The sequence below is a fragment of the Myotis myotis genome, unplaced genomic scaffold, assembly GCF_014108235.1.
Source record: "Myotis myotis isolate mMyoMyo1 unplaced genomic scaffold, mMyoMyo1.p scaffold_m19_p_17, whole genome shotgun sequence".
NCBI lineage: Eukaryota > Metazoa > Chordata > Mammalia > Chiroptera > Vespertilionidae > Myotis > Myotis myotis.
In genome coordinates this window covers 26,001,104-26,024,746 of record NW_023416321.1, presented here as the reverse complement: position 1 = coordinate 26,024,746, position 23,643 = coordinate 26,001,104, and the positions used below count along the sequence as shown (strand labels likewise).

The window sequence follows — 23,643 nt, the reverse complement described above, 5'->3', positions numbered from 1 at the left end:
CAACATCAGAATTATAGGGGTGCCAGAAGATGAGAGAGAGCAAGATATTGAAAACCTATTCGAAGAAATAATGACAGAAAACTTCCCCCACCTGGTGAAAGAAATAGACTTACAGGTCCAGGAAGCACAGAGAACCCCAAAAAAAGGAATCCAAAGAAGACCACACCAAGACACATCATAATTAAAATGCCAAGAGCAAAAGACAAAGAGAGAATCTTAAAAGCAGCAAGAGAAAGAAACTCAGTTACCTACAAGGGAATACCCATAAGACTGTCAACTGATTTCTCAACAGAAACTTTGCAGGCCAGAAGGGAATGGCAAGAAATATTCAAAGTGATGAATACCAAGAACCTACAACCAAGATTACTTTATCCAGCAAAGCTATCATTTAGAACTGAAGGTCATATAAAGAGCTTCACAGATAAGGAAAAGCTAAAGGAGTTCATCACCACCAAACCAGCATTATATGAAATGCTGAAAGCTATCCTTTAAGAAGAGGAAGAAGAAGAAAAAGGTAAAGATACAAATTATGAACAACAAACATGCATCTATCAACAAGTGAATCTAAGAATCAAGTGAATAAATAATCTGGTGATCATAATAGAATCAGGGACATAGAAAGGAAATGGACTGACTATTCTTGGTGGGGAAAGGGGTGTGGGGGATGCGGGAAGAGACTGGACAAAAATCGTGCACCTATGGATGAGGACAGTGGGTGGGGAGTGAGGGCGGAGGGTGGGGTGGGAACTGGGAGGAGGGGAGTTATGGGGGGAAAAAAGAGGAACAAATGTATTAATCTGAACAATAAAGATTTAATTAAAAAAAAAGAAGTTTCTGGGACAAACCTTAGAGGCAGGACAATGGCTAGGAGTATTTGGGGTTTTTTTTCTGTTTTGTTTTGTTTTTTAATATAGTTATATTTTTTATTGATTTCAGAGAGGAAGAGAGAGAGAAAGAGAGATAGAAACATCAATGATGAGTGAGAACCATCGATTGGCTGCCTCCTGCACGCGCCCCCATTGGGGACTGAGCCCACAACCCGAGCATGTGCCCCCAATGGAAATCAAATCTGGGACCCTTCAGTCTGCAGGCAGATGCTCTATCCATTGAGCCAAACCCACCAGGGCGGCTAGGAGTATTTGTAAGAGAAGGTAGACATTACAAATCTAGTAAGCTGAATGTCCCAGGGGGGCCACTCTGAATTATGTCAGACCTGTTTTTGTTTTACCCACCAAGTAATCCATGCCTCTAAGAACCATGGTGCCCATTCCTACTGTCATTGAACACATCTAAGGTGTGCCAGTGGCCCTGTGGGTCTTGTTGTGTTACATGTAATGTGGCGGAACCCATTATAATGAAAATCATTCCTTCACCCAGGTGCTCCGGTTCCTGGGAAACTGCTGAGCTTACTCCAACCAGTATAGAAATCCCTTTCTAGGATCTTGACAGAAATGGCACTGAATTGGAGCTTTGTTGCACTTAGATATCAAAGAGATGCTCATTTCTTTGTGGAGCGAGCCTTTCTGTTTACATGCAAGAATTCTCAAACCACCAAAGCAGCCCTTACTTATTATGCTGCACTGGAACTGAGAATCACGTGCCAATACCAGCTAAACTGGCACCGTGGGGGCCGTCTTCCAACAGAGATACATTAGACTTAACAACAGAGTTCACCTGTCACTCAACCTCCAGCATCAGACATTACAGAGAGTTAAACAGTCGATCCTGAGGGGAGGAACATTCAATTCCCCCAGGATTAGCTTATATAACATCTCAGAAATGAGAGTCCATTTTATCCCGAACATATCAGCCCTCAAAATCTCTATGCAGAAAGTCAACTTTCAGAACAATTTTAGGAAAGCATGACTTATTAGTAACCCGTGAGTTATACCTGGAAATTCCCTTGACCTTAAACCTGGTGGGCAGCGTTGTCCACAATGCAAACTTGCCCACAATCTCTGGCCCAGAACTTTCTATTTTGAAATCACAGGATGTGCCAGTCCCCAAAGCAGGAACACCCATCCGCTCCTTCCATGTCCATTTCCATCACCTGATATCCAACTGTGTCAATGCATCCTGACCCCAACGGACTCTAATCAGTATACTTGCCCTTTCTCCTCAGCATTTACTAGCTCAACTTGTATATCAGTCAAGAGAGGTCAGATTACATCATACTAAAAAAAAGTTTAAAATTTGAATTGCTTAACACAACAGAGACTTATTTTTAACTCCTGCAAAGTCTCCAGCGGGGCTGAACAACCCTCTAGGCCAACTGTTCTTCCCCCCGCAGCTAAGCAATCCAGTTAGAAGGATCTTCCACTACCTTCTACCTGAATCACCGGGCCACTCAGGTACCTCAGTAGACCTGGAACAGAAGAACTGTCCAGAACAGGAGTGGTAAACTTAAAGGACCAGATGGCAAATGGTTTTGTTTGTTTTATTTTTAAAAATATATATATATTTTTATTGATTTCAGAGAGGAAGGGAGAGGGAGAGAAAGAGAGACACATCAATGATAAGAGAGAATTATTGATTGGCTGCCTCCTGCACAACCCCTACTGGGGATGGAGCCCGCAACTGGGGCAAGGAATTGAACAGTGACCTCCTTGTTCATAGGTTGATGCTCAGTCACTGAGCCATGCCGGCAGGTCAGGTAGTAAATTTGACATTGCAGGCTGGGAGATCTTTTTGGCACCCCCTCAGCTCTGCCGAGGGAGCATGAAGAGAGCCTTAGATCACATGTAAACAAATGAGTATGGCTGGGCTCCGATAAAGTGTCAGTTACGGAAACAAGCAGTGGGCTGGATCTGACCTGCAGGCTGTTGCTTCTCGATTCTTCACCTAGAGTCTCTCACTGGCCATGACACGCCTTTACCTGCATGTGACACATGTTTTATTTGCTAACTCGAGTCACATGGCCAAGCCTCGGGAGCCAGAAAAGGATCGTTTCCCGTGTTTTCAGGAGAGAAGGGGAAACTATTTATGAGTGGTACTGACGTCTGCACATGTCCTGTGCAGTTTTAGAAAGCTCTCCTGAGTGGGGCCATTAAAAATAGGAATTAAAGTCAGCCGTCTGAGATTTGAATGTTACATGAGAAGTCACCTGGTAGTCCTTCATGACCCAGGGCAAATACATTTAACTTCTTGGGAGCGTCAGTATCTCCATCTGTAACATGAAGATGCTAATCTCTGTCTTGCTGGAACTGTTTGAGGATCAGATGAGATATTGCAGGAGAAAGGGACTTGGACACGAAAAGCCAAGGACTCACGCTGTGTTTATTTGCTGTTGCCCTGGGTTTCTTGGGAGCCAGTTTCAGGCTGTTCTTCCATTTAAAATTGACACCCACCCACAGAGGCCTGGGTATTGTCACACTCTGAGCTCCAACCTCAGTGTCCGAAATGGTAGCCTGGGCCAGGACCTGGGCTGAGCCTCCCTAGCTGATGTCTGGAATTCTCCTTTTTATTCTCTCTAGGCTCCAGCCCATAAGATGGCCCAGAGTGGGCCCAGCTGGAGCCTGGCAGTGGAATGCCTTGCTGAGTTAAATAAGAAAGAGAAAAGTACCTTTCTTTATAAACAAAATTGCTTTTATGAGTTATGGAAATTTTGTGATCCCGGCCTTTTTCCTCTTGGTATCCAGGAGCGTCTCATTAGCGCTTGAACAGTCCTAAGCCACTTCAGGGCCTGTGTATTTGTTGGTCCAGCACTGTGCTTTAACTGCGCCATTTCCAGACCTCCAGGGTGGCTGGGAAGGGACAGAGGGTGGAGGTCAGGGCGGGGGGCGGGGCATGGGGGGTAAGCGGTGGTGAGGGTAAGGGGAGAAGAGCTTCGGAGAGGCATGTGAAGGAAGGGAACTAATGTTTAGTGAGCATTTTCTCAGTCCCAGAAGCACTCACACATGATTGGATTTTAGCCCCACAATAATACTGAATTGCTGGCTCTTTTACCTTCACACACACCCACCGAGGAAGCCCTGAGGGTTTAGGTAACATATCTAAGATCACACAGCCAGGAGGCTGCAGAGCCCAGATCTGAAGCCTGGTCTGACTTCTGAGCTAACAGGCTGTATCCTCCACAGAGCAGCCCCTGTCCTGATGGGTGTCAATGACTCCTCCTCCCGCGGGGCTGTTCCCCAATCCTCTCTCCCACTGGGAAAGGCGGGTAATGGCCAAGGTAACGCATTACTGAGCAACTTCCCTGCTTTATCCCTCACACCTACAGAGGTCATCTCATTCCTGCCTCTCCCTTCTCCCTCCATGGACATGGAAGGCTGAGTTTGCAGATCGAGAGGTTATCTTTTGTTCATGAACCACCAAAAAATAAGCAACATCTTAGGGGAGAGAAAATCAGTAAGAAGATAAGGAGATAGGATCTGATCATAATTATAACAACAACAAGAGAGATTTACTATTGATATTAGCCAACCATATATGTTACATATATTAACTTATGTAATCCTGACAGCAATCTCACGAAGTAAATACTATCACCTATAATTTATAAAACAGAGACACCAAGATCTGATGCAACTTGCCCAGAGCTGCACAGTGAGTAAACGACAAAACTGGGACTTGAACCTGGAAAGGATGACTCCAAAGCCCAGTCTATTCTGCTGGTCATTTCAACCACCTGGGAGGTTTTTGTTTGTTTTTGTTTTTGTTTTAATGCCAGTGGCCAGCCTTTACCTCCAGCTATTCTGATGCGTTTGGTATGAGATGGGGCCGGGGAATCTGTGTTTTTCACAATTAATGAAAAGTCTTATTAGCAACTGGTGGGCAGCATCCAGGGATGCTAAATGTCAAGTGATGCTTGAGACAGTATTGTCCAAGGAAGAATTTTTTCTGGCCCAGATTATCAATAACCTCCCACCGGTATAAGGGGGATATGGCTCTCAGATCTGTGTGTGCATAATTCTAAATTCTACTGAGTATCAAGGGAAATGGACTGTAGTCTCTCGTGGATGAAGGGATTATTCTACTTAAAACTGTAAGCGGTGATGAAGACCCAGGCAAGTCTACACACCCGCCTCCTTCAGGTCCAGTGCCTCTATGACTGAGAAAGCTCAGCACCAGCCTGGCCCCACGGCTCCTCATCGGCAAAATGGGATTTTAAAAATTGGCAAAGTGTTCTTTTAAGGATTAAATGAAACATCATATGCAAATCACAGGACATAAAGGCACTTGGCACATAACAAATACTGATAAACAGAATGCATACATATGACAAAATGAATGCCATTTTCCTCTTTGGGCTGATTAGAGAAGAATCTATGCTACCTTATTTAAAGCATAATAAAGTAACATAAATAGTAATGACAACCCAGCTGGTGTTGCTCAGTGGTTGAGCATTAATTTATGAACTAGGAGGTCACAGTTCAATTCCCGGTCAGGGCACAGGCCTGGGTTGTGGGCTGGATCCTCAGTGTAGGGCATGCAAGAGGCAGCCAATCAGTGATTCTCTCTCATCATTGATGTTTCTCTCTCTCTCTCTCTCTCTCTCTCTCTCTCTCTCTCTCTCTCTCTCTCTCTCTTCCTCTCTGAAATAATTTAAAAAATTCCAGACAGATGAATTTGAAACATCACACATATAAGAATGAGAGGCCTTGAATGAGGTAATGACCAAGGAACTGGGGGAGTGATTAACTCAACTCCTCATACCAAACCACTCCCCCTTTTAGAGCATTCCTGCAACGACCCAGGATTCAGTGGCAGCAGCAAGATCAGGACTCTCCATCTGCCTTGTTCAGAAAGCTCCCAACATTAGCAAACACTGGCGGACCACTCCTAGTGAACTTGAGAGCTGGTTTTGCTGAATTTTGAAAGTTAAAATACGCTTTCAAAGCCAATCTGAAAAGGCTGCATAATGTATGATTCCAAAGATATAACATTCTAGAAGAGGCAAACCATGGAGAGAATATCAAAAATCAGTGGTTGCCAGGGCTTGGGGCTGAAAGAGGGAGCGATGAACAGTGGAGCACAGGAGATTTTAGAGAAGCGAGATTGTTCTGTACGCTACTGTAAATAGCAGATGGATTTCATTAAACATTTGTCAAAACCCATAGCATGTACAGCACAAAGAGTGAACCCTAATGTGAACTTTAGTGCATAGGAATTATTATTATGGGCTCATCACTTGTAACAAATGCAAAACCACACAAAAGCAAACAAAAATAGTTTAGTACAAGGCATGGTGGGTAAGAGCACAAGAAACAGAGAGAGAGCTACATTAACTGGAGGCTAAAATGGCAATCATACTGGGAAAAGTTGACGTCATGTGCCTCCAGACTCTGAACAGAACATGTTTTCTCTATAGAAAAATGGGATAAATATGCAGAATAGCAGGTGCATAAGCTACTATTGGTTCTGCAAATACTCAGAGAGAGAGACATGTCCACTTTCCTTCCCCTGGAGTAAAATAAGCAACTGCAGGATTCTGGGTTGGAAGAAATGAGGCATCCATTTTATTGATTCATTTATTGATCAAATTCTTTTCGGTGAATTTTCAAAACCAGGGGGCACACATTGCAAAGGCAGAAGCAGAAGCTCATGGTCCTTACATTATAAACCACATCTCTTTAACTTTCCATGTGTGGCCCTCTTTCTCCTCTGTCATTAAGGGATCCAAAAGGGCTAATTAATCAGGTATCATCTGAAAGCAGTGTAAAAATGTGTGTGTGTGTGTGTGTGTGTGTGTGTGTGTAAAGGGGAGGGGGGGGGGACAAGGTGGAGGTAGAAATGGATCCTCTCATTAAGAAGAACTTGATCTGAACGACGTTGACAGCTGGTAAAGGAAGTGGATATAGAACAATGGCCTAAAGAATTATCCTGAAACCTTATCTGAGGCCACTCATTTCACCAGGGACTGTCATAAAGCACACTCATGTTGCAAGCCTTACCTCGAGGTCTGCGACAGAAGAGAGTGTGTGGGGGCCACATAATGACACTTGATAGCTGGTCAGAAAGAGAGAACCAGGTGCTAACAAAACTCAGCAGTCTCTAAATTCAGCACAGGGCAAATGGCTCTTCCCACTGACCCATACAGAAAGAAAATGTCATAGAGAAAGGCTAAGGAATAGGTTATGATGTAGTAGAAAAAAGATAGTATTGAAGTCAAATGACCTGGGCTCTCATACTAACTCGATCATTTACTACTTAGGTGGCCTTGGACTATTTGGTAAATCTGGTGCAGTCTAAACTTCCACCTCAGTAATATGGTAGTGGTAATATTTACCTTACAGAATTATTGTAAGTCCTAAAGCAATAACTTTATATCACAATGCCTAGCACACAGCCAGTACTCAATGAAGGAGCCATTATCGTTGTAGTTTAAGAAACATGCTAACCTCCCAAGAGCAGAGCTCTAAAAGGGTTCTATAGAGGGAATTCTTCAAAGGGAGAAGGAGATCCACATTACTGTTCCCCTCTCCTCTCAAAGCACACAGGGGCCCTGTTGGCTGGGCGTTGTCCCGCACACCAAAAGGTTGCTGGTTCCATACTGGCATTGATTCCCAGTCAGGGCACATGCCAGGGTCGTGGGCTTGGTCTCCAGGATGGGGCGTGCAGGAAGCAGCCGATGGATGTTTCACTCTCACATTGATGTTTTTCTCTCTCTCTTCCTCTCAAAAACAAATACAAATATATTTTTAAAAAGCAACACCACATACCCAGGGTGGCCAATGGCTCCCACGGTTGCAGTGGGAAGGCAATGTCATAGTCCTGATCTGTAATAATCTCCATCATCATCACATGCAACAGCAGTAATGAAGGTGCTGCCTCTGTTTAGCACTCTCTTAGGTATCATCTCGGGCTTTCTGAGCCTCTAATCTCCCTGCCTTCCTAAAGCGTGGCACTGAATGGTGGACATCGTTGCAGTGGGCGATTCAGCTCTTCACTGGGCCTTCTGGACCCTGTGGGATAGGAAATGCATTTCCCCAGGGAAACAAAGGCTGAAACTGCCATTCATCTTAACGATGTGTTTACTACTCGGGGCCACGCTCCTCAGTTCGGCCACGGAAGAGCTGGCCTGGAAAGCAAATCGCCATCTAGTTTCTGTAACGGTGGGAGCATGACATGAAGTCCAGTGAAATGATTTGCAAGGAGTTGTTGGAACAAACTGTATAGGTCAGGGTCTCTGCCTTCCGACTTAATTACTTTACCTCTGACAAAGGCGGCATGAATCAACAGGATCCCCCAATCTCCTCTTTTATGTCCTGGGGGGCTGCCAGCTGGCCAGGAGCGACCTGGAGCCATAGGTCTTCTTTTCTCCAGCACTCCCTCCTTAGCTTGTTACAAATGCTATGTCTAGTTTTTATGACTATATACTTTTCTAAATCAATGCAACTAGACCACTCAGTAGGACCCAGGGGAGTTATTGTCGTAGAATCTGATAGAATCTGCCAGCATATTCATACGACAGCAGCTGTGGATACACCTAGAACAAGAAGAAAGGAGCAATCCAACCAGGAGGCGGGATTGTGACATGACCTCTATTTCCCATCTCTTTCTCTGAGCTATTTTTTCTACTGCACTTGTATTTCCTGAGTCCCTAATTCCTTTCTCTAATTAATACCTCTGTATTCTTCAATTTCCCATGCCCATATAAAATGAAGAAGGAATGACACAGGTTGGGGCTCTAGGTGTCAAGCTCTAATAGTATCTCATTTTATCCTCACAACAATCTTGTGGAATAGGTATTATTATTATTATTATTATAATACCAACTCTACAGATAAAAACACTTAAACGCAGAGAGACTCAGGGACTTGAGCAAGGTCGCACAGCTGGCAAGTGACAGATTCAAAACCTGAATCCAGATTTCTTCATCTCCAAAGTTCATTATGTCTAATCAATAAGCTACAATTATTAAGCACTTTATCATCTTTAAAGTACATTGTTTTGAAATCATGGGATTATTTGAGCTCCCTTCCTGTGAGTTGAGATAGCAGGGGAGGACATGGAGAACCCCAGGTGGATAGTACAAGGAATATGGACTTCGGAGTCAGGCAGACCTGGGTCTGGGACTGCCCTTGACTTTGTATGTAGCTGTGGAAAATCACTCATGTTCTTAGGGTCCTCGCCTGTAAAATGCAACTAATTTTACCACCCTAAGAGGAGGTTTCCTATGGAATGAACAGCTAGGGGCAATTGAACAAAATGTCTAAAAGTATGCACTGTTGAGTCAGACTACCTATGTTAAGTAACTCTGGGGCTGAGAAAAAGTCATATTGAGAAAGTCGTTTAGCCTAAGTCTCTGTAAGAAGAATACCATTAGTAGAATCTAATTTGGGGTCATTGGGAAGTTTAAATGACATAGTTCATGTAAAACAATTAGTATGAGCATGTGCTCAGTCCGTATTAGCTGTTATTATTAGTATTTGTAAAGCAGCTCACAACGTGCCTAATGCAGAACAGACACAGAGCTAATCCTCCCAGCACTGCGTGCTCCCGTCTCTGGAATGTGGGAGTCAGGAAAAATGTTTCCTCCAGTTCCATGGAGGCCTCCCTGCCCTTGTGAGGTCCATCTGCTCAGACGCAGGCCTTTGGGAGCCAGGTAAATGAAGGCAAGAGGTGCCATTTTCAAATTTAATAAACCTACAGCCACTCACAGGGGCATGTCTCATTCCCACTGGCAGGTTATAGACAGTCTTGCCTCCATTATCTGCGGCTAATTTTAATCCAAGGGCTGCTTTGCTCACTTTGCTCTCCACAACCCTCAGCCTCCTCCTGAGCCCCAGGGGGGATCTGCTCGCAGAGTGTAAGCCCATATCAATATCATCCTGAACAAAACATAATTAGAAAACTAAATCAGCAGCCACACGAAGAGTGGAATGCTTTCCAAAGCCGTATTCGGAGTGAGTGGGATGATGGGATTTATGGACATTTTCACTTAGATTGCTCACATCACTGCTTCCCTTTGTCAATATAGAGGATCAAGAAGATTGGGCATCTATTTTGATTCCAGTGCAGGGGTTGTCAAAGTGGGGCTGATGAGCCCAATTCTGTCCACTTGGGACTTGTGGGTAAATTTGGGGGAGTCAAGCTTCATCAGAACACAGCCACGCCCACTCATTTACATATTGTCTAGGGCTGCTTTTAAGCTACAATGGCAGAGTTGAGTAATAGGAATGGAGACCAATTAGCACTCTAAGCCTAAAGTATCTCCCTGGATCTTTATAGAAAAAGTTTGCCGACCCTTGTTCCAGTTTATTCATGATCCAGATAGACTCCAGAAGAGCCCAAGAAGGGTCCTCTTCGGCCTACCATTGATGACCGGTACTGACCTTCAAGTCTGGCAGGTGGCTAAGGCTGCACAAGAATGGATGCTCAAGCTTGTGAAAGAGCCTGACAGTTGGTGAACACACCTGGGAGATCAGGGCCGCCCATGGCCTTTCTGGATAGCCCTGTGCTCATTGCTCCTTGTGGGTGGCAGCCCAGGGAAGACCTGCTGGGTTCCATGTGCTCAGGAAGTTGCCTCAGAGCTGATCTAATCCTTGTGGTGGGAAAACTGCTTTGTGACTGAATAATCTTCATGCTGACAGTGGCTAGCGTTCCATAACTCGCAGCCCTGGAGATCAGAGTTTAAAAATGCACTTTATGTCAATTGTAGGCAGCAGAGATGGAGGTTGGTTGACAATTATTAACATTCCTAACAATTCCCAGAGATATCTTCTAATAATGCAGATTCCCAACTGTACCTAATGAGTCCCAACTGAATAACTTGGGGTGAGGGCCAGGAAGCACTACTGTGTTTTTTAAAACAAATATTACTAGTGTTATTTTTGTTGTTTGCTGTTGTTGATTTTATTGGTGACCCAGGCAAAACACTTTAAGAAACAGTGCTTAATCATTTTGGGGTTGCAGACCACATAGAATCTTATAAAAGCTATGGAAACTTCAATCAAGGGGGAAAAGATAATGTATGTGTACAGACATATCCAATGCTTCCCACAACTTTAGAGGGTTCTGGACTCTCTAATTGTTAAGAATCCCAACTTAAGATCCTAAAACAATGAATGAGAGAGAAAGTATGAAAGAATTTGAGGATGGCACTCCTGACAGCCTTCGCCCGCCCTTTCCCCTTCTTGTAGGCTTGCATGAAGAGTAGTTCCTCCTCTGTCATGTGACGGGTGATGCTTGCTCAGATGACCTCATGGGGTGGTGAAGGTCACATGAGGTCACATGTAGGAAAGCAAATTGCAAACTCTAAAGAGCTATGCACACACTGGGGATCATGATGATGAAATAGCCATAGGGCTGCCTTCCAGATTCACTCCCATCCTCAGCACTGTGATCTCAACTCTGCCCTCCCGGGTCCTTCAAGTCCAGTTGATGAGACAGTCTTCCTGTCCAGCTCTCCTTTGTGCCCTAGTTACCTGAAGAATTTTACTTTGTAAAATAACTGGCTTCTGAACATCTCCATTTCAGAGCCCTGCCACACTCAGTGCACCCCAAACCCACCACGAAATTGGTTCCTCTCCTCATTTCCTGGTCTCCATGGTGATTGGATGACGTTTTGCAATATTGTATACCCCTTTCCCTCTTGGCTTTTTTCTCTTCTTTCTGCTCTTCCCCACCCCCCACCCATTCATATTCAGTTCTTTCCACAGGGAAGAAAAGAAGAACTTGGATTCTTCTGCTATAGGAGAGGGGAAGGGGGGGACATTGGAGGTACATCTGAAGAGAGCAAAGGAATGAGTCACAGATACAGGCAGAGCAGAGTGCTCTAAGCAGAGGAGAGAGCCTAAGGTGGAAGCCTGCTTCAAGTTTTTAGGAAGACAACAGAGGTCAGTGTGGCTGGGTGAAGTAGGAAGGAGAGGAGTGGTAGGCAGTGAGGTCAGAGGGACCAGATCTGGCATGACCTTGAGGTCAAGTTCAGGATTATGCCTTTTATCCTGAGTGATTTGGGAGTTGGAACTTAAATTTTAAAAGGATCACTCTGGCTTTGTGTTAAGAATGAGAATCACGATTTTAACATCCCTCTGTGGCTGCGTAGGCACCAGGGCATAAGCAGAAGAGCCAACCAGGGGGCTCATTCAACAGCCCAGGCAACAGCTCGTGAGGTAAGGGTGGTGAGACGATGGCAAGGTGCTGGATAGATTTTGAAAGTAGAGCCACTCACATTTTAAATGATGGGTTAGATGTGGCATTTGAAAGAAACGAGAAAACCAAGATGACCGCAAGATTCAGAATCTGTCAAGTCTGAGATGTAATGACTCAAGTTGGCTCGGTGGTGGAAGCAGGGCTGGCTCAGACATTGGATGAAGCCACGTTATACTGAAGGTGCGTGTCAAACATCCACATGGAGATAGTGAGTAGACAATTAGACGAATTCGTCTAGCGTTCTGGGGAGAGGCTTAGGGTAAAGTCAAGAGTCCATCCCACAGGGTTCAGGTGGTGTTTGACAGCCTGAGGTTGGATGAGCGTGCTAAGGGAGTGGATGTGGATGGAGAAGCGAGAACTGGAGCACCCTGGTGTAAAAGGGAGGGCAGAAACCAGGACTCCACATAGGAAACTGGGCAAGAGTGGCCTGTGTGGTGATAGGAGAATCAACACACAGCGAGGTCCTAAAATGGAAGGAAATGGTTCAAGAAGGAAAAGGTCATTCAGCAAGGTCAACTGTTATTGACAGGTCAATTGAGGACCGAGAATTGACCACGAGCTATCAACAGGATGGTCTGTTGAACTCTGTGACTCCTGAAGTATTCCCTGGGAGAAATAAGACATTATCTGCCCCAGGGAGCTGAAGGAACATTTTTAGATGGAGACTAAGGGTTGCTCAAAAGTGAAGCGAATTTGATGGATGCCCAGTTGCTGAGCAGGTTGCCTGATCTTTTCTCACCTCCAACGAAGTGATTTTTCATCAGAGGAGAAACCTGTCACACCTTTGAGCCGCCAAGCCATAAATCTTTTCACCAACTTGCTAAAAGTTTTTCTTGCCACCTTTCCTGATACCCGGAGTCATTGTTATGAAACATGGGCTTGTGCTCTCTCTTCCAGCTGGAGCCCCTCTGTCCTCTGCGGGTCCTGGGGGAGCAGAGGCTCTGTGTTTGTCACTGGGTGTTCTATAGGAGCACAGCGGATGCTGTTACTAAGAATGTGACATCCTGATGAAACCAGAGGCGCCAGCCACAGCCTGAAATCTGAGAGCCAGTGGCCCTTCCTGTCCAAAATGCATCCTCAGTGGCCTCTGCTTAATTGAACATATTCTCTCTCTCTGGGGGAGGCAGAAGGAAAACGACCCCTACTTAATCATGGGGACAAAAACAGTCTTTCATTCATACTTTTAATTATTCCATGGACATGCATTGAGTATCTGAAGTTGCCCAGGAGAGTACTAAGTTAAAAGTTGGGTGACCATGAGTAATCTGACCTGTATATTGTATAGAAGTCATATTTCACAGGAATTATCTGAAAGGGTATATTTATCTGGGGAGAATATTGGAAATAATCAGTCTCGGGCTGTTCAGTAAGTGCGGCTTTCAGTCTCCTGAGTTCCTTATGAAGAATGCTCTCACAGCCCAGCCAGCGTGACTCGTGATTGAACATCAGTCTATGAACCAGGAGGTCACGGTTTGATTCCCAGTCAGGGCACATGAGTTGGGTTGCGGGCTTGATCCCCATTATGGAGGCAGCCAATCAATTATTCTCTCTCATCATTGATGTTTTTCTCTCTCTCTCTTTCTCCATCTCCATTCCTCTCTGAAATTAATAAGAACATTAAAAACAAAAACAAAAAAATGCTCTCACATCAGAGGCAGTGGGATTTTTGTCTGCCCATCATGAGTTCTTGTCAGATCCTAAAAAGTCTGAGTTAGGATTACCAAGTCTCTTAAACCCCCAACATAGATCCTGAAACATCAACAAGATTCCCTAGTGGTTGCAAAAATTACCTTTTCAAGCCTCATCTCTATGATATACTGTATTTTTCCATGTATAAGACACCCCCATGTATAAGACGCCTCCCCCACCCCCCACTTTTCCCACCCCAAATTAAGAAATCAATATTTTAAACATTTTGTTGGCTTCCTCTTAAGGCCTTCTTCTTTTTTGGCATCTTAAGGAGTTGTTTTTTCTGTTTTCTCCACTATCTGATCATACACTCAATTTGGGAGGAGGTCCAAATTGTCTCTCTGCAGCTCTATTTCCATGCTCTTTTGCATAGCTGATTACATTCAGTTTGAATTTTGCAGAGAAAGACAATCACTGGTATTTATCTTTTTATTTTTTGACATCTTTATGGGCTCAGAATGCTCTGGTCCCTATTGCATCTGCACACTCTTCACCTTCACCTCCAATTATGGCATCAGCTGACACCAGTAACAATAAGGCTGGTGTTTGGAGGAAGCCTGTTTGACAAGGTATGGGCAGCTATACACCCATTTGACTCCCTCCTTGGCTGACTTCTGTGTATAAGAAGCCCCTTGGATTTTCAGTCTAATGATTTTAGAAAAAAATAGTGTCTTATACAGGGGAAAATATGGTATTAGTTATATGGGTTCAGGGTCCAATGTCTTGGTATGCATCAAAGTGCCATCTTGCTACACTGGCCATATCCTATATAATAAAAGCCTAATATATTACTAGTGTCTGGTCAACCGGTCAGCCGTACAACCAATCAAAGCATAATATGCTAATGTATGCTAAGGCTGCTCAACCGCTTGCTATTATGTGCACTGACCACCAGGGGACAGATGCTTCGACCGGTAGGTTAGCTTGCCGCTGGGGTCCGGCCAATCGGGACTGAGTGAGACAGGCCGGACACACCCTGGAGCCCTCCTGCAGTCCCTCCCCGGCTGGCCAACCTCCCACTTCCCTCCCCGGCCCCGATCATGCACTGGTGGGGTCCCTTGGCCTGGCTTACACCCTCTTGCAATCTGGGACCCCTCAGGGGATGTTGGAGAGCTGGTTTTAGCCTAATCCTGCAGGCCAGGCCGAGGGACCCCACTGGTGCATGAATTCATGCACCAGGTCTCTAGTGTTCTATAACAGCGACTTGGCATCATAGATACGGAGTTGTCCTGAACCTCTGCAATGATGAACAGCCAGTGAACATGTGCAATGGGTTCTCTACAAGGTCTCAATGGTAGGCCAGTGCAAGGCTTGTCTGAGGGCCACATACTGTTCTAAACACTAGGCATATAAAGTTGAAGACAGATCCCTAACTCCTACCTGTAAGACTCAAATGGAAAAGGGTTTGCCAATATCCAGTGACATTAAGGAAAGAAGCATCCTGGGCAATCAAGCCCTAGTCTTACCTCATGAATCCACTGGCCAAACACGTGTCTTAGTCTTGTCTGCCAGTGTCCCAGTAACTGAAAATTGGCATGTAAAGATTTGATAGGATAGCTTTAAAATTGCTTGAGCAATGATTCCTGCAATGTAGTTCAAGCATAAAAATTTAATTCCGGTTTTCTTAGTTTAATATGGAGAGTGCATCTAGTCAATGAACCCAGCACTAAATTACTTTACGGATTTCTGAGAAAGTGCAGATGCCTGAACTAATCTGTGAGAATTGATCAAGCTCTTTCCCCATGCCAGGCATTGTGCTAAGAGCTTTATGTGGATTATCTCAGTTAATTCGCAAACCACTGAAGTAAGAACCATTATTATCTTCCGTTTTACAGATGAAGAAAGTGAGTCTGAGCCAGGACTTAGGTCCAGGATGTCTGGTACCCATCTCCCCAGTCCTCGTGATAAAACATTTCCTCATGCAAGATTGACTCAGCCCATGACATTTCTGCTTGGTGAACGTTAACACATAGGATGTGCTATTCAGCAGAATAGTGAGGGTCAGAAGGTGGCAGGAGACAAGGGTGACATTAGCAAAGGCATTGAAGGATAATGTCCAGATCTCACTTCCTTTGCCTTCTTTTGCATACAATGCTATTGAACAGATTCTGATGCTCAAAATCTCTTTTTCTATCTTTGTGATGAATAAAGAACTTTTAAATTGTAGAGAAGAGCAAGAGAGGTAAGATATAAAGTTATTATTTCTACCCCAAAATCTCAATTGGTTAAACATGGGCAAATTCTGACAGCTTTCAGTTCTCCATCTGGACTACCCTTTTCATTCATTTCTACCTTCCTCCTGGACAACTCCTTTCTTAAAGATTCAGCTCAAGGGTCACTTCCTTCAAAAAGTCACCCCTGCCAAAACTGGTTTGGTTCAGTGGATAGAGCGTCGGCCTGCAGACTGAAGGGTCCCAGGTTTGATTCCGGTCAGGGGCATGTACCTGGGTTGTGAGCACATCCCCAGTGGGAGATGTGCAGGAGGCAGCTGATCGATGTTTCTCTCTCATCGATGTTTCTAACTTTCTCTGTCTCTCTCCCTTCCTCTCTGTAAAAAATCAATAAAATATATATTTTTTTAAAAAGTCACCCCTAAATCCCAGACTTAATCAAGTGATTCTTCTCTGTTTTCCCCACCGTCAAAGCATCATAACTGTCTGTGGGTTTTCTATACTAGTAGACAATTATGGAACTTTATGAACAACTTAATACAAAGACTGTTTTACTCTTCTTTGTATACTCAGACATATAACAGAGTAGCAGGTGTATAATAGGTACTCAGTAAGAGAACGGATGAGTGAGTGAATGAATGAATGAATACATCCTGGCATAGACCAGCTGGATTTGGTCTTCTTGTTACCAGAGTCTACCTTCTAGAACTCAATTATCCATCACTGGGTTGCCGTATGGAGCATGTTAACCCTCACAACTGGAGACGGAGCACATGGTCTAACAAAAATTTAATCCTGGAAGAGATAACAGAGATAAGCTCATCCACCCTCTTCTTTCTAGAGATATAGAACAAAGACTACGTGGATGGAAGGACTTTCCCCAGAGTCACCTCAATGGTCAAGGACAGAACTGAGAATGGGACTTAGACTTTCTGACTCCTGAGCCAGAGACCTCTGCCACCTCATCAGCGTTCCCCCACAGGAAAGGTCTCTTGCTGTATGCCCTCTGAGGACAGCCTGTCTTCCTGGTGAAGAGATTTGTCTACATTAAGAAATCTTCAAAGTAACAAATGAAAGTTACAAATGAAAAGTGAATTCATGTTCCCACATATTGTTGAAAACTATTCACAGAGTCTCTTGTCCCCCAACCACCACTTCTAAAATATGTTTCAAAAATTCAGTTATTTCAGGGCATTGTTTATTTTTTTCTCAAATAATTCCGTGCACAAAAGAAACTTATAAAGTGTTAGAGATTGCTTCTTATTTCAAAATGAACAGCCAAGGACATCTGCCATAAAGAAAATTTTCATTTCAGCCAGAACATTGATTTCAATAAATCTGTTCAAAGAAATAAAATGGCTATTCTTCCCTTTGATAAAATATACTTGAAGCTCACAAAAATATTTTGTTAATAGAAATGTTATCAAGCAATGACAGAAATGTAGACTGATGCCATTGAAATGTAGCATAAGACCCAATAGTCACTAGAAATTAAGATATTGCTTTAGTAGACAGTCTGTAACAGTTTGCATAACCTTTTGATAGGCATTGCTGGTGCAGTGGGAAGAATAAGGGCTATGGAAGCAGGAATATTTGCTTAAGTCCAACTCCATGAGGTATTAACTCTGTGACCGTTGACAAACGATTTAATCTCTTTAGTTCTGTTCCTCATTTAGAGAAATATTTAATGAACACATACTAAGTGCTGGCTCTCCCTTAGGCTGTGTACAGCAGTGAGATAAAGAGTTTTAGAAGTCTACCCTCCTCAAGCTTACATTCTCATAGGGAGAGACTTTGGGAGACAACCAACATGCTCAAAAAAAAAAAAAAAGTAGGAAATATATAGTATGTTACTTGGTGGTTAATACAATGGGGAAAAAAAGCAAGTGGGGGAAAGGGAGTGTTGGGAAGAAAGTGACTTTAAATTGGATGATCAGGGACGATGTCACTGAGAAAGTGGCATTAGAAAGAGGGCTGAAGGAGTGAAGAAATAAATCAGGTAGATATATGGGGATAGAGTTCTCCAAGTACAGAAAATGGTAAGGTCAAAGGCCCTGGGGTGGGTCACATGGTGTGTTCAAAGAGCAGCAAGAGGGCTCCATATCTAGGGCGTCAGGAGTAATGGGGAAAGTAATGGGGAGATGAGCTCAAAGAGGTGTACGAAGAGGGTAGGCAGAGGGCCAGACCTTGTAGGACCTTGTAGTCCAATAAGGACACTGGCCTTCTTTTCTAAAGGAGGTGGGAAGCTTTTGGAGAGTTTTGAGCAGAGGAGTGGTATGGTCTGGCTCTCAGTTTTCAAAGATCACACTCTATTGACAATTAGCTAGGAGGGAAAGGGCGAAAGGGAACAGTTAACGAGGCTATTGAAATGAACCAGGAAGAGTTCACGGAATATGGACTAGGTGAGTAACCATGGAGAAAGTGAGAGATGGTCAGATTCTGAGTCTAATAGTTAAAGGTAGAGCCATCAGGAATTGCTGATAGACTGCAGGTTGAGAATTGAATGAGACAACATGCATAAAATGTTAGTGTCATCTGGTACAATTAATGAGCTCAAACTGTAAGCAATTCCTCTATCTCCCTTCTTATTGGTGATTAGTATTATTAAATGCTAACAGTCATTGAGTATTTACAAAGCAGCAGACACTGTATCCATTCCTTAGTAAATGGTCCTTCCATGTTTCTGGGATCTTACTGAGACTGTGTAAGTGCCGGAGGCTAAGACTAACAGTAGTTGGCATATTAATGCCAAAAGTCCCATGGACTTTGATATTCAGCAGCATTATATTGCCCTGCTGTTGGCCAAATGGCTCAAGGCAATTCCCTAACCTGATAATCCTTTTACTGTTTACCAAACTTTACCTTTGATATGTCTGTTTGCATTCCTAAGGGCAAATATGTATTCAAGTGAATAAAAAGCAGACTGGACTGAGTTTTGGGGGAGCTACTCCACCAGAGAAAAGTTTTTCGCCTGGCCCCCTATGCCTTCTAAATTCATATTTCTTGTCTAGTGTATTCATTTGTGCCCGGTCCTTTCTTCAGATCCTGAACCCTAGCTACAAATGGATGCGGCATTCGTATCTAAGCTCTTAGAAGAAAGTTGTTTGGGATTTTATTGACTGTTTTTTTATTTATTGGCCTCCCCCATATTCTCTTCATATTTTCAATGGTTATCAGACCCATGAGAGACGACTCGATCAGTAACTTCTCTGGTTTAGGCTTTCCCCATTTGTTTCTTCATCCTGATTCACCTGGAGGGCAGTGGCATGTGCTCTGGGCCTAAAAGCATCCATCCCTTCTCACTCCTGTGCAGCGTCAGGTGGATCATGGGAGACAGGGCTAAACTCTTTGCCAACCCTGGGTCTCCTTTATGTTGGCTCCCCTGGAACGACCTCAATGTGGTAGAAATTCCCCCCAGACAGCAACCGGCACTTGTTCAAGCTTTCTTCTGCTGCTTTGGGGATAGTGGGAAATGGGAGACGTGCCAGTCATGACCAGCCCCTGGACACCAGTGACCTCCGTGGGGAAGAGAGAAGCTAGGACTCGAGTGTCTCAGAGGTGCACTTGGGTGGTCACAGTCTGGCTTTTCTCATTCCACGGACACACTGTATTTCACTCTTTGAAACGAATACAGATTTCTCTTCTGAGGATCCCCTGGTCAAAACCTGTCAGTCATGAGACATCACAACTCCTAAACAAAGAGCGTGCATGAGAGTAGATTCCTGTTCTATTCTCACAAGACTGTTTCTAAGGGAGCGTCTTCTTGCTGAGTGACTTTGATGAGCCGGTGGCTCCATTTCCTGAATCTGAGAAATGGACATCCCACATTCTGGCATGATTGAGACCCGAAAAGTCAGGCTTACCCTGATATGTCCTATCATAATCTGTTTTTGCTGAATGACATGGGCCATGGGAATGATCCTGATATTTTCTAGTACAATCAATCACAAGGTTCTTCATGAAGAGATGAAACGTCCCCCAAGTGAGCAACTGCTACTCTAGGGTGAGGGGGCCTTTCTTTCTCTTACGGACACGCATTGTGCTTAATGATGTACTTATACCGTCTTGTCTCACATACTTCTTGCTGCTCTCCTGTAGGGTGTTATGATCCCTAATGGGCAGATAAAGAGACTAGAGAGGTTAAGGATTTTGCCCAAACCACACAGCAAATAGGTGGAGCTCACCTTCGAACCTAAGTTCACTTCCCTGTATATAAACTTTGGCCTGCCTGAAAGTTTGAACTTTTCACCTCCAAATGCTCTTGTCCCCCTTACGGATAAGGTTCAATAACGTGGACCGGGGCTGAGAGGGGCAGGATCCTGCTGTGATCTCGCACTTTGTAAAGCCCACATCGCTTCACCTGGAGCCATTCTGGCAGCCGTTCAGTTCAGAGATAATGTCTCTTCAGCTTGGCCAGGCTCGCGGTGCCGGGAGAAGACAGACGACCCACGGCTGTGCACGGTATCGTTGCGAGCGAAAGGGCCACCTCGGAGTCTTGGGTTGCCATCCCCTGGAGTGTGTTCATGTGATCAGTTGATCAGTTGTCAGTGTCAGGTCTGTTGTTTCTCTCTCCAGAAGTCCAGCCGGTGGGAGAGGACAGCCCCAAAGCCCTGCCTGCACTCGGGGAGCTATCGAACTCAGATAATGACATAAACAAGGCGGCATTCATCTGGGGAAGCGCAGACAAAGCAGCCCAGAGGAAAACCATCTCTGTCGATGAGGGCTTGTTTCACTTGCAACAGGAAAAGCAGCAGCCGCCGCAGCAGCCGCAGCAGCTGCCTCCGAGCCCGCAGCCCGTGCACAGGCTGGGAAGAGGTAGAGGAAGGCTGAAGCTGCCGCATGTGAGTAGCAACTGATGATTTCTCTGCAGCCGGGGAAGGAATGCTGGGGAGGGGGCTCGGCGGGGAGGTGGGCGAGCGCGTGTGGGTTGGGGCTTTGTGGCTGGAGTGGGAGGGATGGTTCGCACAATTAACAAGTGCATTCGGGAATCTGCCCTCCTCTTCCAAAAGAGGTGCAGGCGTGTGCCCACAGGCACTCGCACGTCCTCCGCTGATGCTCATAGATGTGAGCAGCAGGTGGGCAATATTTCTTTTCTTCTTCTTCTCCATCCTTGAGAGTGGGCTGTGCGGCAGAAAGACACCTCAGCCCGAGAGAGCTGTCCAGGGCGAACGGACTCCCCCAGAGGGTTTCTTTCCCAACTTTCTTTTGTGGATGTGTCGATCTCCGTGCCTTTGCCATCCCGCCGCGCTCCTATGGGGCATTTACATCCCTCTAGCCACAGAGGGGCAAGGGGCACTTTTGCATCTCTGGTTCTCAGCTCGAGTTGTCTGTAGCGAGCAGCACTAAATCCAGGGCAGTTTAACCTCGCAGGTCCAGGAGTTCGGTAAGCACAGCCCGGCCCGGAAGAGCACGGCTCTCATGCATCTTGTCAGCCCGGGGCCGAGAAGCAGGTGTCTCAGGGATGCCAGGGCTGATGCCATGTTGAGCTTTGGGGAATATTTTCAATGTTTTGATTTGTTTTTTTAAAGCAAGCCTGAAACTTCCTGGGAACCTCTGGGATAGACTGAAGCTGAGGGAAAGGACAGGAGAGAATTTGTCTTGCTTTGAAGCACCAGTGCAGCGGCCCCAGGTTGTCTCTGCATCGGGAGCCGGCTCGTACCTCTGGGTTATTGTTAGGGATGCTACCAGTGTGCAGAGCGCCAGCCCACCTGGCCCGAAACTTGCTTGCATTCTGGTTATCAGAGGACACGGTTGTCAGTTTCTTGTTTGTTTCCCTACCCTTGCTTCTCTCTTTAGAAGCTTTGCTATGGCTGAGCGCTTGGTGCTGAATGTTTAAGTGCTCGAATGTCTGCAGTAAATGCCTGGGTAAAAGTTCCCTTCTGGGGGAGGGGGAGCAGGGAGGGACACTGGGCTTTGAGCAGCCATGTGTAATGAGAGTGGGGGAGCCTGAGACACTTCACTGGGACTTGGCTGGGACGAGAGCGAGCCGTCAGCTGATGCTGGGATGCAGCACTGAAGGCTGTTAGACTGGAGGGTCAGAGCCCTAGCTCCCAAGTTGCTATGGCGAGGGGGAGGGGAGAGGGGGAGGGTGTGCATGAAATGTGAACCAGGCATCATGGGAATCTTCTCACTGAGGCCCTGCCTTGCAGGGTAGACAGGTGAGGCTACTCAGAGCTGGGGAGGAGTGGCTAGGGGCCTCTTGGCACCCAGGTTGGGAGGATCTAACTTAGGCAACCCAGGGAAAGCCAAAGAAATGCGTCAAGATGCGGAGTCTGATGCCCAGGCTCTGTTAGTATTTATGTTTTTATTGCTAGTAACAATGCATTGTGGAAATATTACGAAGTGTTTTTAAAAGACTGTCTCCTAATCTTACCCTTTTAGCACCCCTGGTTCTCCTCTTTGCTCTCCCTGCAGGCCCTTTGTGACAGAGTTGTAACCACAGTCTAGATCAGTGATGGCGAACCTTTTGAGCTCAGCGTGTCAGCATTTTGAAAACCCTAATTTAACTCTGGTGCCGTGTCACATAGAGAAATTTTTTGATATTTGCAACCATAGTAAAACAAAGAGTTATATTTTTGATATTTATTTTATATATTTAAATGCCATTTAACAAAGAAAAATCAACCAAAAAAATGAGTTCGCGTGTCACCTGTGGCACGCGTGTCATAGGTTCGCCATCACTGGTCTAGATATAGTCCTGAACTCTGCTTCTTGCCCCAGTATTATTCCATCAATACTTTCTCATCTTACAGTCCTGCTTTCACACAGATGGTTAATTGTGGGGCTGGATTAAGTGGATTGATCCCTTAAATGGAAATACTGTAATCTGTTTAGCGATTGTTAGCTATTTAAATTGCTTCTAGTTTTTCCATAATTGTAATGCCACTGTGAATATGCCTGTGCATAGAGCGGTTTTACTTCCCTTTCTTTAAAAAATAAAAAATTGGAGGGGGACTGAATTTTTAACATTGACATTGGGGAGGGTAAAAAAAATGAACATTTTTGTGGCTTTTCCTTCCTAATAACAAACTGTTCTCTGAGACATATTTCCAGTGTCCAAAACCATCAGTAATATGGTAGATACATCTCCATTTATTTTGATATTATTTTTATCTAGAGCCTTATACACATTAGGTTATCCCCTCCCCGCCCCCCCTTCTAAATTAGGAGTTATAAGAAGGTACTCGATCGCTTCTCGGCCTTTTGGCTAAGATCAAGTGTAGTATAAGAAGGTACTCGTCCCTTTTGTTAAGCTGGCTTTTGAGCCCGATGAAGCCAGGCAATATCCCTCTCCCTAGGATAATTCTGCACCTTCTCAGGTTCACTCCCTGTGTCAGTGCCTCACACAAGGAACCCAAGTTCAGCAGCCTCCCTGTTGCATCTCCGTAGGTGCTGGGGGAGGGGAGGGCAAAGCTCTCTGTCCTGTGCCAGGGCTTCCCAGAAGGATGAGTAGGGCCATGGAAGGGGAAACCACCCCAGAATGATCTCGAAGCCCTTCCGCCCCTGACAGAGCCTCTCAAGGAGAACTCAGTCCTGGGCAGTTTCGGGGCTGAGGGCTGCCCAGTAGGGGGTGGTGGGGCAGCTGCTCCTGGGGAAGGTGAGGACTAGCCAAGTTGTTGGGAGGAAAATGGAAATGCTGTGTGTACTTCTCCCAACTGCACAGGCTTTAATGACGGAGGGCAGCCAG

General features: G+C 45.1%; 1 pseudogene; it reads left to right on the top strand.

Annotated features, from left to right (window-relative positions):
* Positions 1 to 23,143: 23,143 nt before the first annotated feature.
* LOC118672594 lies at positions 23,144 to 23,247 on the top strand (annotated as a pseudogene).
* Positions 23,248 to 23,643: the final 396 nt, after the last annotated feature.